This window comes from Amblyomma mixtum, chromosome 10 (assembly GCF_055824585.1).
Source record: "Amblyomma mixtum isolate Tamu chromosome 10, ASM5582458v1, whole genome shotgun sequence".
Lineage (NCBI taxonomy): Eukaryota > Metazoa > Arthropoda > Arachnida > Ixodida > Ixodidae > Amblyomma > Amblyomma mixtum.
In genome coordinates this window covers 51,560,777-51,570,849 of record NC_143021.1, presented here as the reverse complement: position 1 = coordinate 51,570,849, position 10,073 = coordinate 51,560,777, and the positions used below count along the sequence as shown (strand labels likewise).

General features: G+C 50.3%; 2 pseudogenes; both read left to right on the top strand.

Annotated features, from left to right (window-relative positions):
* Positions 1 to 300: 300 nt before the first annotated feature.
* Positions 301 to 1,376, top strand: LOC149325783 (uncharacterized; annotated as a pseudogene).
* Positions 1,377 to 4,391: 3,015 nt separating this feature from the next.
* LOC149325782 (uncharacterized) lies at positions 4,392 to 9,760 on the top strand (annotated as a pseudogene).
* The last annotated feature ends 313 nt before the right edge of the window (positions 9,761 to 10,073 follow it).

Genomic DNA, 10,073 nt, shown 5'->3' with positions numbered 1-10,073 from the left:
ATCCACCGTTCTGTTTTGCCTTCCTAACTCATTGATAGTACTTTGCAGTTCATGTCCTCAATCACTTAGCAAGGCAATGTCGTAAGTGAATCGCAGATAACTTAGGTATTCTTCATTATGTCTTTTCCCCATTTGTTCCCAATTCAGGCATCTCCAGTAAACAGGTGGTGAATAGCATTGGCGCGATCGTGTCCCCATGCCTGACACCATTCTATGGTGGAATTTTATTGCTGACTTCATGGAGGACTATGGTAGCTGTGCAGCTGTTATATATATTGAAGCGGGTAGACGACGACGACAATGAGCGATGGCACGAGTGGGAGGAGTCGAACACGACAACAAAGTTCGGACTGTGTTCTCGGTGCCGCTCGCAGCTGTTCTTTTGACACCGCCCGGGTCTGTTATGAGACCCACGAAGACGATCTGACCAGCTGGGACGTGTGCAAAGAGAAACTGCGCGAATTGTTTGGACGGCCGCTCGGCCGAACGCTTGCCGCTATGAAGGACCTCGCCTCCCGAGCTCGAACTTCTACGGAGTCCTATGTGTCTTACATTCAGGATGTGTTGGCGCTCTGTCACAACATGACAGAGGGCAACATGCCCGAGTCTGACAAAGTCGGCCACGCGTTGAAGGGAATCGCCGACGATGCCTTCAACTTCCTCGTATACAAGAACTTCAGTACAGTCGACGGAATTATTAAGGAATGTCGACACTTCGAAGAAGCCAAAAACAGGCGTATTAGCCAGCTGTACATACGGCTCCCCAACACGGCTGCGACTTCCTCATGTGAAGACCTGGGCACTGGGAAATTCCAGCGCCTCCAGAAAATGTGACCCGCATCATCCGACATGAGCTCGAAGCTATGTCCCCTGCCCCCCCCCCCCCCCCCCCCCTGCATCTACATGATGGCGACAACCGCTTGCCTATAATCTCTCTGGTACAAGCCATCGTCCGCCAAGAGCTTGAAAACCTTGGCCTCCAGCACGTCAGCCCCGTACGGCCTTCACCACCATCCGAAATCACTGCGATTCCTCCTGGACAACCTTCGTACTTCACTCCACGTCGGCGAAACCCTAACGACTGGCGGAGAACCAACCACAGGCCCATTTGTTTCCTCTGCCACCGCAGTGGCCACATCTCCCGTCACTGTCGAAATTATTGGTCCCGTCGCAGCACATACCGTCCTCTAAGGTCCCACCACGACAACGAATAGCCCCGCCACTACACGCCCCCTCCAGCCCAGCACAGTGCTACAGTCGACGGCCAGATTCCCCGCTTCAGCCGCTCCCCGTCCCACCTGCTTCGACAGTCTCGTTCACTGCAGCACCGTCGCTCCTCTCCTGGCCCCTACGGACGCTTGCAAGCTGATAAATAGACGCTGCAGTGCCTGGAGGTGATGCTGCAGTAGCTGCAGTACAGCCCCAGTCCCAAAATCCTCGATTAGCCCTTCGCGCACACCATAATTTCCTCGCCATTTATGTCGATGGAGTGCCTGTGAGAGCCCCGATCGATACAGGCGCGCACGTATCCGTCATGAGTTCAACCCTACGACGCCGCCTCCGAAAAGTACTGAGCCCTGCGCCCACAGCAGTTCTCCGCGTGGCCGACGGCCGATGCCTCTTGTTGTTGGACTATGCACAGCCCGTGTGACCATATCCGGCCGCCATACATCCGTTCTGTTCTCTGCTCTGGACCAGTGCCCTCATGAAGTCATTCTCGGCGTCGACTTCCTGTCTGAGCATTCAGCCCTCATTAACTGCGCCACTAATGTTGTTCAGCTTGACGTTCCTCTTTCTGCTGAGTCGCCGTCCCCAGTTGTACCCCGTCTTTGTGCTGTCGACTTTGTCCGTTACCGCCTCAAGCAGCAACTTACATTTCTTTCTCATCTCTTCCCCCTGTGCCTGATGGTCACTACGTAGCCACACCGAAACTTGACGTCGCCCTGACGCGAAGCATTGCGCTTGCACACACTGTATTCACAATGTCGGCCAACCGAGCGTACCTTCCGGTCCTGAACTTTGGTTCATGTATCCAACCGCTCCCGCAAGGCATCTCACTCGCCACGCTGTGCCCTGCTGCCGAATGTGTGATATCAGTGGTGGACAACTGCTTACCTTCCAGTCACCGAAGTCTTTGATCATGAATTAGAATTTTCAAACATGAGCCAACTGTATGGCAGGCGAGGTTTATCATTGCCATTATTCTTCTGGAAGCTATCATCAAACGTATCTATTTAGTACTGGCTAGTAGGAGACATGCGTTGTATTTACCAGTAATTCAGGTGAAAATGGTAATATTTGGAGATGTGCTTACAGGAGGAATTCGTATCGTCATTAAACATGTAACGCATGTAAATGAGAGCTGAGAGATACAAACTCAGCAGCGTGCTGAACCAAATTTTTTTCGAGTTAGGTTCGGGTTCACGCCTTTCCGGTTCAGTTCCGAGTTCGGCTTCAGAGTGACATTCTGTTTCGGTTGAAACCTGTTCGGACCGTATCGAATTGTTTCAAACGTGTTCAGGAAAAAAAATCAGAACGTAGATGTGTTTTAATCAACCTTGTTATGCTGTTTACTTTTTCTGGCCCATTGGAATAAAAAATTAAAAAAAATGAAAAATTTGTTTAATGCGACATTTTCTCACTTTTTCATCTTTTTTTATTGTCCGCGACAAAAAATCGAATTTACGACAACAGCCGCAAAATGAAATGAACTCGATATGAATTTAATTCAGCTGTGTACACATTATAATTCATCTCATGAGGTATGAGGCGAAGACTCGGTGGATTTTGCATCTACAAAAACCTCCAACCTGAGCAGTTTCGGAGACCCCGTCGGGTGAGTAATAGGTATCTTCTGAACCTTGAGTCAGTCGGGATTTTCTCGTACGCAGCGTACTTGCGCGGGCGCGGACACGACCACCGCACGCATTCTCTACGTTTCCGCGCACTATTAATTAACGAAGCTGTCATGTATCGGCATTTATATACAGATAGACACTCTTCCGTCGCCCTGGAACCGACTTGCCAGTCAGGCCCTTCCCACTCTGCCTTTTTTACTACATGGTATGAGCATATACGAGAACCCCACTGTCGCCCAGGAAAGCCTCGGTGGAGCAATGGCTCTCTAAAATAACCAGAGCTTATGAAATATACTTTATTGCAATCTGCTCTTCGATATCGCCTTTCTAACGCGCGTTATACTTGCCTAGTCCCAATAGCTCAGTGTATTCAAAAATACAGCTCATCGTGGCTTCTGGCTAGTGAAGTGAGGAAATGCTATTTTGGCTTATTATGATGAGGTCGGCCTCTTTGTTCTGATAAAAAGACTATGATAAAAAAGCACGCTTAGATGGATTGAGACCACATTGTTTTTGCACAGACACAAATTGGCAACATCTTCGTTGCGACATTGGGCTGCAACATTCTTGCAAGTGCAGCATTGTGCGAGGAAGAACGTATACTTGCACTAAACAAAATTTCGGTCACTTTTCTTGGTGTTCTATCAAAGGCAGCCCCAGTCTCAACCGAATTCGTTACGCCCTTGATGGAGTCATGTGAATCTCGCGTGCACCTTTACAGGCATTTAATTTCAGAGCTACAAACCACTCTTTCAAACAGCTGTGCTTAATAGGCGACTAAGTGATCATCTGTTGTTTCTGGACAATGGTCGTGAGAGAACTTTGTGCTGATGCATTTGATTTTCTGGCTGTTTGATTTTCCTCAGGATACTTGTACGGCCTCTCTGAAGGCAGATGACAAAGACTGGTTGGTCATTACTTCCTGTACCCTTTATTCTAAAACGGTAAAAATTACAAAAAAAACAAAGAAAATTGTGAGGGAAAGCCCGCACCAAACCTGCGGTTATCGCTGGCGAACCATTTGAAAATAAAAGAAAACGGGCTTTTCTTTATACCCATGAATTAAAACGAATTCAGCGCATATACAGTAGAGCCCACTCATAACGGCCGCAGATATAACGTACGCTCGCTTATGAAGAACTGATGCGGAGCTACTGTCAAAATATGCACAGGGGCAATGGAAATTCGTCGCAGGTGCATTGATAAATTTGGTCACACCAGTCGTTCATAGTAAACGAAGAGGTGCGGTAAACTACTACCGAAGTTGAAGACGTCGTGCTTCCGGTAAGCGCGATGATAAAAAATGGCCTCACAACCTTGATGACACCACCCAGGAAAGAAAATCACGACCAAAAATGCAATAAAATGGTGGCATTCCCGTGCGCAGCACAAACTGGAAAGTCTGGCGTCCGGTAACACTGTAAGCGGTTATGCGATAGCTCTCTATTGGAACAGTCAGTAGCCACCAGCTGTACCCGCGTCGATGGCCGACGAGGGTGTAGCGCCCCTAGCGCCGTGCTCGGCTCGCAGGCCATGGCACGCGGCGCCGGACAAGAAGGAGGAAGTTGGGCTGGGCCGCCACAGCGCAAGCCGCGCAATTAAACATTTCGAACCTCAACGCTGTCAGAGCTCGTTCCTCCTCGTCTTAGTTCTAACAGATTGGGCGACCTGGCTTCGAACACACAACCCCATTCTCCTATATTGATTCCCCTGGATCTTCTGCCCTTCTTACCTGCCGCGACCCTCACCAGAACGCCTCTCGGTGCTCCGGTGGCCGCGTTCCAGGCAGTCAGCCTGCCACCGTTTTGGCCTAACAGCCCCCCGCGCCTGGCTCCTGCAGGTTGAGGCGCATTTCCATTGCGACATATCACCAGCCAGGAGACCAAGATCCTCCATCTCGTGCCGTCCCTGCCTCCTGACGCCGCTGAGGACTCAGTGAACGTTATCAGCTCGCCGTACTCGGCTTGACCCTTCGACCCTTTGAAGGCGGCTATCATCAACCGCAAGTCAGCGTCCCAGCGCAGCAAACTCCAGCAGCTCCTCAGCGTTACAGAGCTTGGCGACAGCTGCCCTTCGCAGCTCCTCCTTCGCACACTCCAGCTTCTTGGAGACCCCGCTGCTAAGCACGGCGCCCTTCTGCGTAAGTTTTTCCTTCAGCGTCTTCCTCAACACATGGTCCCTATCCTCGCAGCTTCGGGTGATGTTTCATCAGACAGGGTCGCTAAACTCGCTGACTGTGTTTCGGACTACTCAGGGGTCCCCAACGTCAGCTTTGTGACCAGTCCACCTCCAACTACTACCGCAGACCCCCAGCTTGCCAGCATGGAATGTAAATTTGATGCTCTTGCCAGGCGGCTCGATGTCGTCGCGCCCTCATCACGCCGTTCGTCGCCACGTTTCCGGTCACGCCGCCGCTCCCCGCCACCTTCGCGTTCTTCAGAGCCCCAACCATCTGACACGTGGCCCGACACCTTGCACTCGGGTGTATTCTGGTACCACCGTACCTTCGGCAGCTATGCTCGCAGGTGCACCTGCACGTGCTCGTGGTCGGGAAACGCTGCGACAGGCCACTGATGGCGGCAAGTGGTGCTGGTGGACAAGCATACCGCTTATTTTGTTTCGGACAAGACTACTGGCGCTTGGTTTCCGATAGACACGGGAGCACAGGTCAGCGTCATAGCGGCCTCTTAGGCAGAGCGCTAGCGCTACAACCAGACCTCCGCGCTTCAAGCCATCAGCAACTCCCCTATTGGCATGAACGGTCAACGGTCCCTTACGCTTAACCTGGGATTGCGCCGCACTTTTCTCTGAATCTTCATTATCGCTGACGTATCGCAAGCTGTTCTCGGCAGAGATTTCTTCAGCTTCTTCAACCTATCAGTCGGCATGCAAGCTCATCGCCTCATCGATCCCAGCATGCACCTCTTCGTCAACGGCATACTCTCCATCGCTGCGGCGACAGGGTTTCGCGCTGTCGTCCTTATATTGCGATATGCGAACGTTCCCCTATTGAAAAATCCGGTATCGCGGCAAACCGGATTTTACCGGAACATATCGGTTTCATACCGGTCCGGTATCACTCTCATACCGGCGAGACCCGTCCGGTTTGATCGCTATACCGGTTCATACCGGCCCGGTATCGATCCCAAACCGGACAGACCGCTCCGGTACGGAGCTCATACCGGACAGTCCATTCCCGGTTCGAAGCTCAAACCGGACAGACCAGTGCGGTACGGAGCTCAAACCGGACAGACTAGTCCGGTACGGAGCTCAAACCGGACATACCAGCCTGTATTAAGAGCGATACGTGCTGGGGTTTTGGTGCTTGGACTGCAGATTGACTGTTGTACGCCAGCAGATATTTTTAAGGGGAAGGGGGGGGGGGGGGGGTAAGCGTGCGCATAAGTGCGATAATCAACACATACACGGTTTTGTTGAAAGGGTTAGGAAAAGAAAAGGGCTAAGCGTGGCAAAACATGCAGTTTGTGTATGAAAGGCGGGGGCTGCATGAAGGTGAATGGCGCGCAACCGCCATATTGGCTTCCCGTGCAGCACCCTGACAAAGCCAGGGCTGCTGTGTGCGGGCAAACAGCTAGTATACATCCGCCAGCAGTCTTTGTAAGTCCTGCGCAGATTACTCTGGGTTTCACAGTGCAGAACTTCACGACTGGCTGATAAACATGGCGAGCCTCCGGTGACTGCGCCAGAGGCTCCAAAAGGTTTGTTACTGTCGCGTTGATTGCAGCAGCTTTCTTAATGTTCGCTAGCGGCAGTCTGTAGCGACGCATCGGTGAAGAAATAAAATTCTTGGTTTTCACTTCTTCTTCATCAAGTGGTAGTCCATTGATAACGCAACTTGTCCAAGCGCCATGGCGAGCGGCCCCACCCTTCACTCCATCAGGAAGACATACTAATCACAAATCGCCCAGAACATTTCTATCGACGAAGAAAAGGTTAATTCAACGGAGCCGGCAGCTTGGGTGCTCCCTTAAGGGCGACGCTTCGTGCTAGCTAAAAGATACGGCGCTCGAGAAAACAAAATAAAAACAAAAACCGCCTGTAGAAACCTTACACGAGTAACCCGTCTCTTCGCAATTTTTTTAAAGCTTTTTTTTTCTCTCATCACTGCCTTCTCTGCTTTTCCTGGGTCTGAGAATTCTCAAGGCCTGCGCGCTTTCCTTTCCCCCCCGCTCTGACGTCAGCCACTTTGACCGCTGACCCCTCCGCATTCCTCCGACACTGAGACGTCTCCTTTCTTCCCTCAACCAGTTCTGCACCCTTCCGTAGTCGTGTAGCCGGACATGTCAGCGTGCGCTGCTGCGTTTTATTGCTGTTGCGTTCGTGAGTGCTGGCTAGGAAATTGCTTGTCATCGTGATACCTAAATCTTTGCGTGTCGTGACCTGCTGTTGAAGCAATGGGTCGCTGCTGCGTGCCCAACTGTAGAGGAAACTATGACAACGGACCAAAAGTGCTTGTGTTTTCGTTCCCAAAAGACTCACGTAGGATTACGTGGGAGCGTGCTGTTCGCCGCGACGACGTCGACATACGGACTGTGCGAGATTCTAAGGTACTGTACGTTGTGTCTGCGCATCGAAGCAATCGTTGAAGTCTAATAATTTATCACGGTGCTAAAATATGGACAAGGTGCGGTTCTAAAATTCATGGGACGCGATGTTTGCCCTAGACTGCTGGTATCTGTAAATATATCTTTTTCTCTTATGTACCAGGCAGTGTTCTTGTGTGGTTGAAAGATACAAATTTTCAAGTTCAGGGTGGGCGTTCATGTCATGGTTAAATAAATATGCCTATGAATATCATCGAATTTTGCAGAGAGCATACATACACTAACGAGATATATTCTTGCATCTTGATTCAACGTTTCGACTATATTTAGTGTGCGTAGTGTTTTGGCTAAAGAATGCTCATTATATTTAGGTAATTGAAGCGATTCTATGCATTTGCGCAATGAATAAAGTAATAATGGCCGTAAGTTGCATGTCACAGTGCTCAATGCATTATGTTGTGTGTCAGTGCCCAATTAAATGATCAGCTGGGGGCATTATGTACTACCTATCATATTTACTTTTCAGCCGGTGCTTTTGACTACTTCATTGGCCAGCACCCTGTAGAGACCGCAGCACCGGTAGATCGTCGCAAAGAGTTAAATTATTACCTCAGTGAGCTGGTTCAAGACATGCGAAAAAAATAAACATCTTTTGGAGTTTTTGATGCATTATAATACTCACCAAGCTACCAATACTTGGTAAAAGCTGGGAGCAAATAACACAATTGCACATCGACTGCAATACGAGTCGCTGATAATCGCAGATTACCAGTTTCTGAGGCTCTGTATATTGCAGCATTTGGCATGTACACTTATGGCCCCAGTTTTTGGGCAGATTTAGTCCAAGTGGGATATATTTGAAGCATTTTATTCCTGCCTTTGTCCTGAGATACAGGGCCATCCTGTATAATACGGGCCTAGCCCGTAGAATACAGGACTGTCCTGTATGCCGGTATGAATTTTAAACCGGAACCGCATACCGGGTTATTGTACAGGATTTGCGATACCGGATTACCTGAGTATCCTGTACAAAACAACAGGACTGTCCTGTTTTATACAGGATATTCCGGTAATCCGGTATCGCAAATCCTGTACAATAACCCGGTATGCGGTTCCGGTTTAAAATTCATACCGGATTTTTTAGTAGGGTCTCGCTGATTTTCCCAACCTGATAAAGCCGCACGCCAGAGAGTCACCAGTGAAGCACTCGAACACCCACCACATTGTGGCTTCGGGACCTTCGGTGTTTGCTGGCATATCGCCGCTTGTCTGGAGAACGCTTTGCTATCGCTCGCAATGAGTTCCAACACATCCTTGAACTCGGAATAGTACGCCCTTCCTCAGCAACTGGGAATCGCTACTTCATAAGATGCCAAAGAAAGATCCGGGTGACTGGAGGCCAAGTAGAATTAGCGCGCCCTCATTGGTCACACTTTACCAGACGACTATCTACTTCCTCACATACAGGACTTTCCAGCGAACCTCGCTCAGTATACGATCTTCTCTAAAATTGATTTAGTGAAGGCTTATCACCAAATTCCCGTGGAGCCCACTGATATTCACAAGACAACCATTACCACACCGTTCGGTCTCTTTAAATATGTGCGGTTGCATTTTGGCTTGCGCAACACCGCACAGACAGCGAACTGTCAACGAGGTTAGGCGAGGCTTCGAATTCGTGTTCGCTTACATGATCTCCACGATCTCCTCGTCGCATGTTCATGCGGATCTGAGCATGAAGCCCATCTGCGCGCCCTCTTCCACCGACTTCATGAATAGGGACTCGTCATCAACCCGAACAAGTGCTTCTTTGGCGTAGCTACAATAAATTTCCTGTACCACCTTGTTGCCACTCAACAAGGCATTCGGCCTCTCGACAGCAAAGTCAAAGCCACTCAAGATTTTCCAGCCCCCACGTCACTTAAAAAGCTCGGAGAAACCTTGGGCCTCCTGTACTTTCATCGCCGCTTTCTGCCGAAGTGCGCCTCTTTCCTGACGCATCAGATAGATCTTTTGGCTACTAAAAAAGATTCTGCGGCGCCACTTGAGCGGACCTAAGACACTGCAGCTGCATTTTCTGCTTCTAATACGGCGCTCTCAGACGCCACTTTGCGCATACATCCAGTTCCTGACGCTCCACAGCGCCTCGTCATCGACGCCTCGGGCATTGCCGTCGCACAGTTCTCGAGCAGCATGTCTCCAGTTAACAGCTTCTCGATTTTTTCTCCGCTGAAGCCACCTGAGACTAAATGCAGTACCTTCGGCGGACAACTGCTGGCTGTGTACCTCGCCATCCAACATTTTCGCCACTTCTTGGAGCGCCGCGAATTCACGTAATCACGGACCATAAGCCCCGGACGTTTACCTTCCAAAGGAACCACAGCACCTACACTGCACGCGAGATTTGCCAACTGTGTTTACAGTGTACAGAAGATCTCCGTCACGTCCATGGCCCGGAGAATGCTGCTGCTGATGCGCTTTCTCGTGTTAGTGCAATGGCACCCGAAGCATCTGTAGACATGGTGGAGCTAGCGGCTGCCCAGCGCAACGATCCACAGCTGCATCGCCTTTGCTTCTCATGCACGTCTCTGTCCTTCGCCGAATGTCCACTGCGGGCAGGCTTGGCGCACTTGCGCGGGACATCACGCTT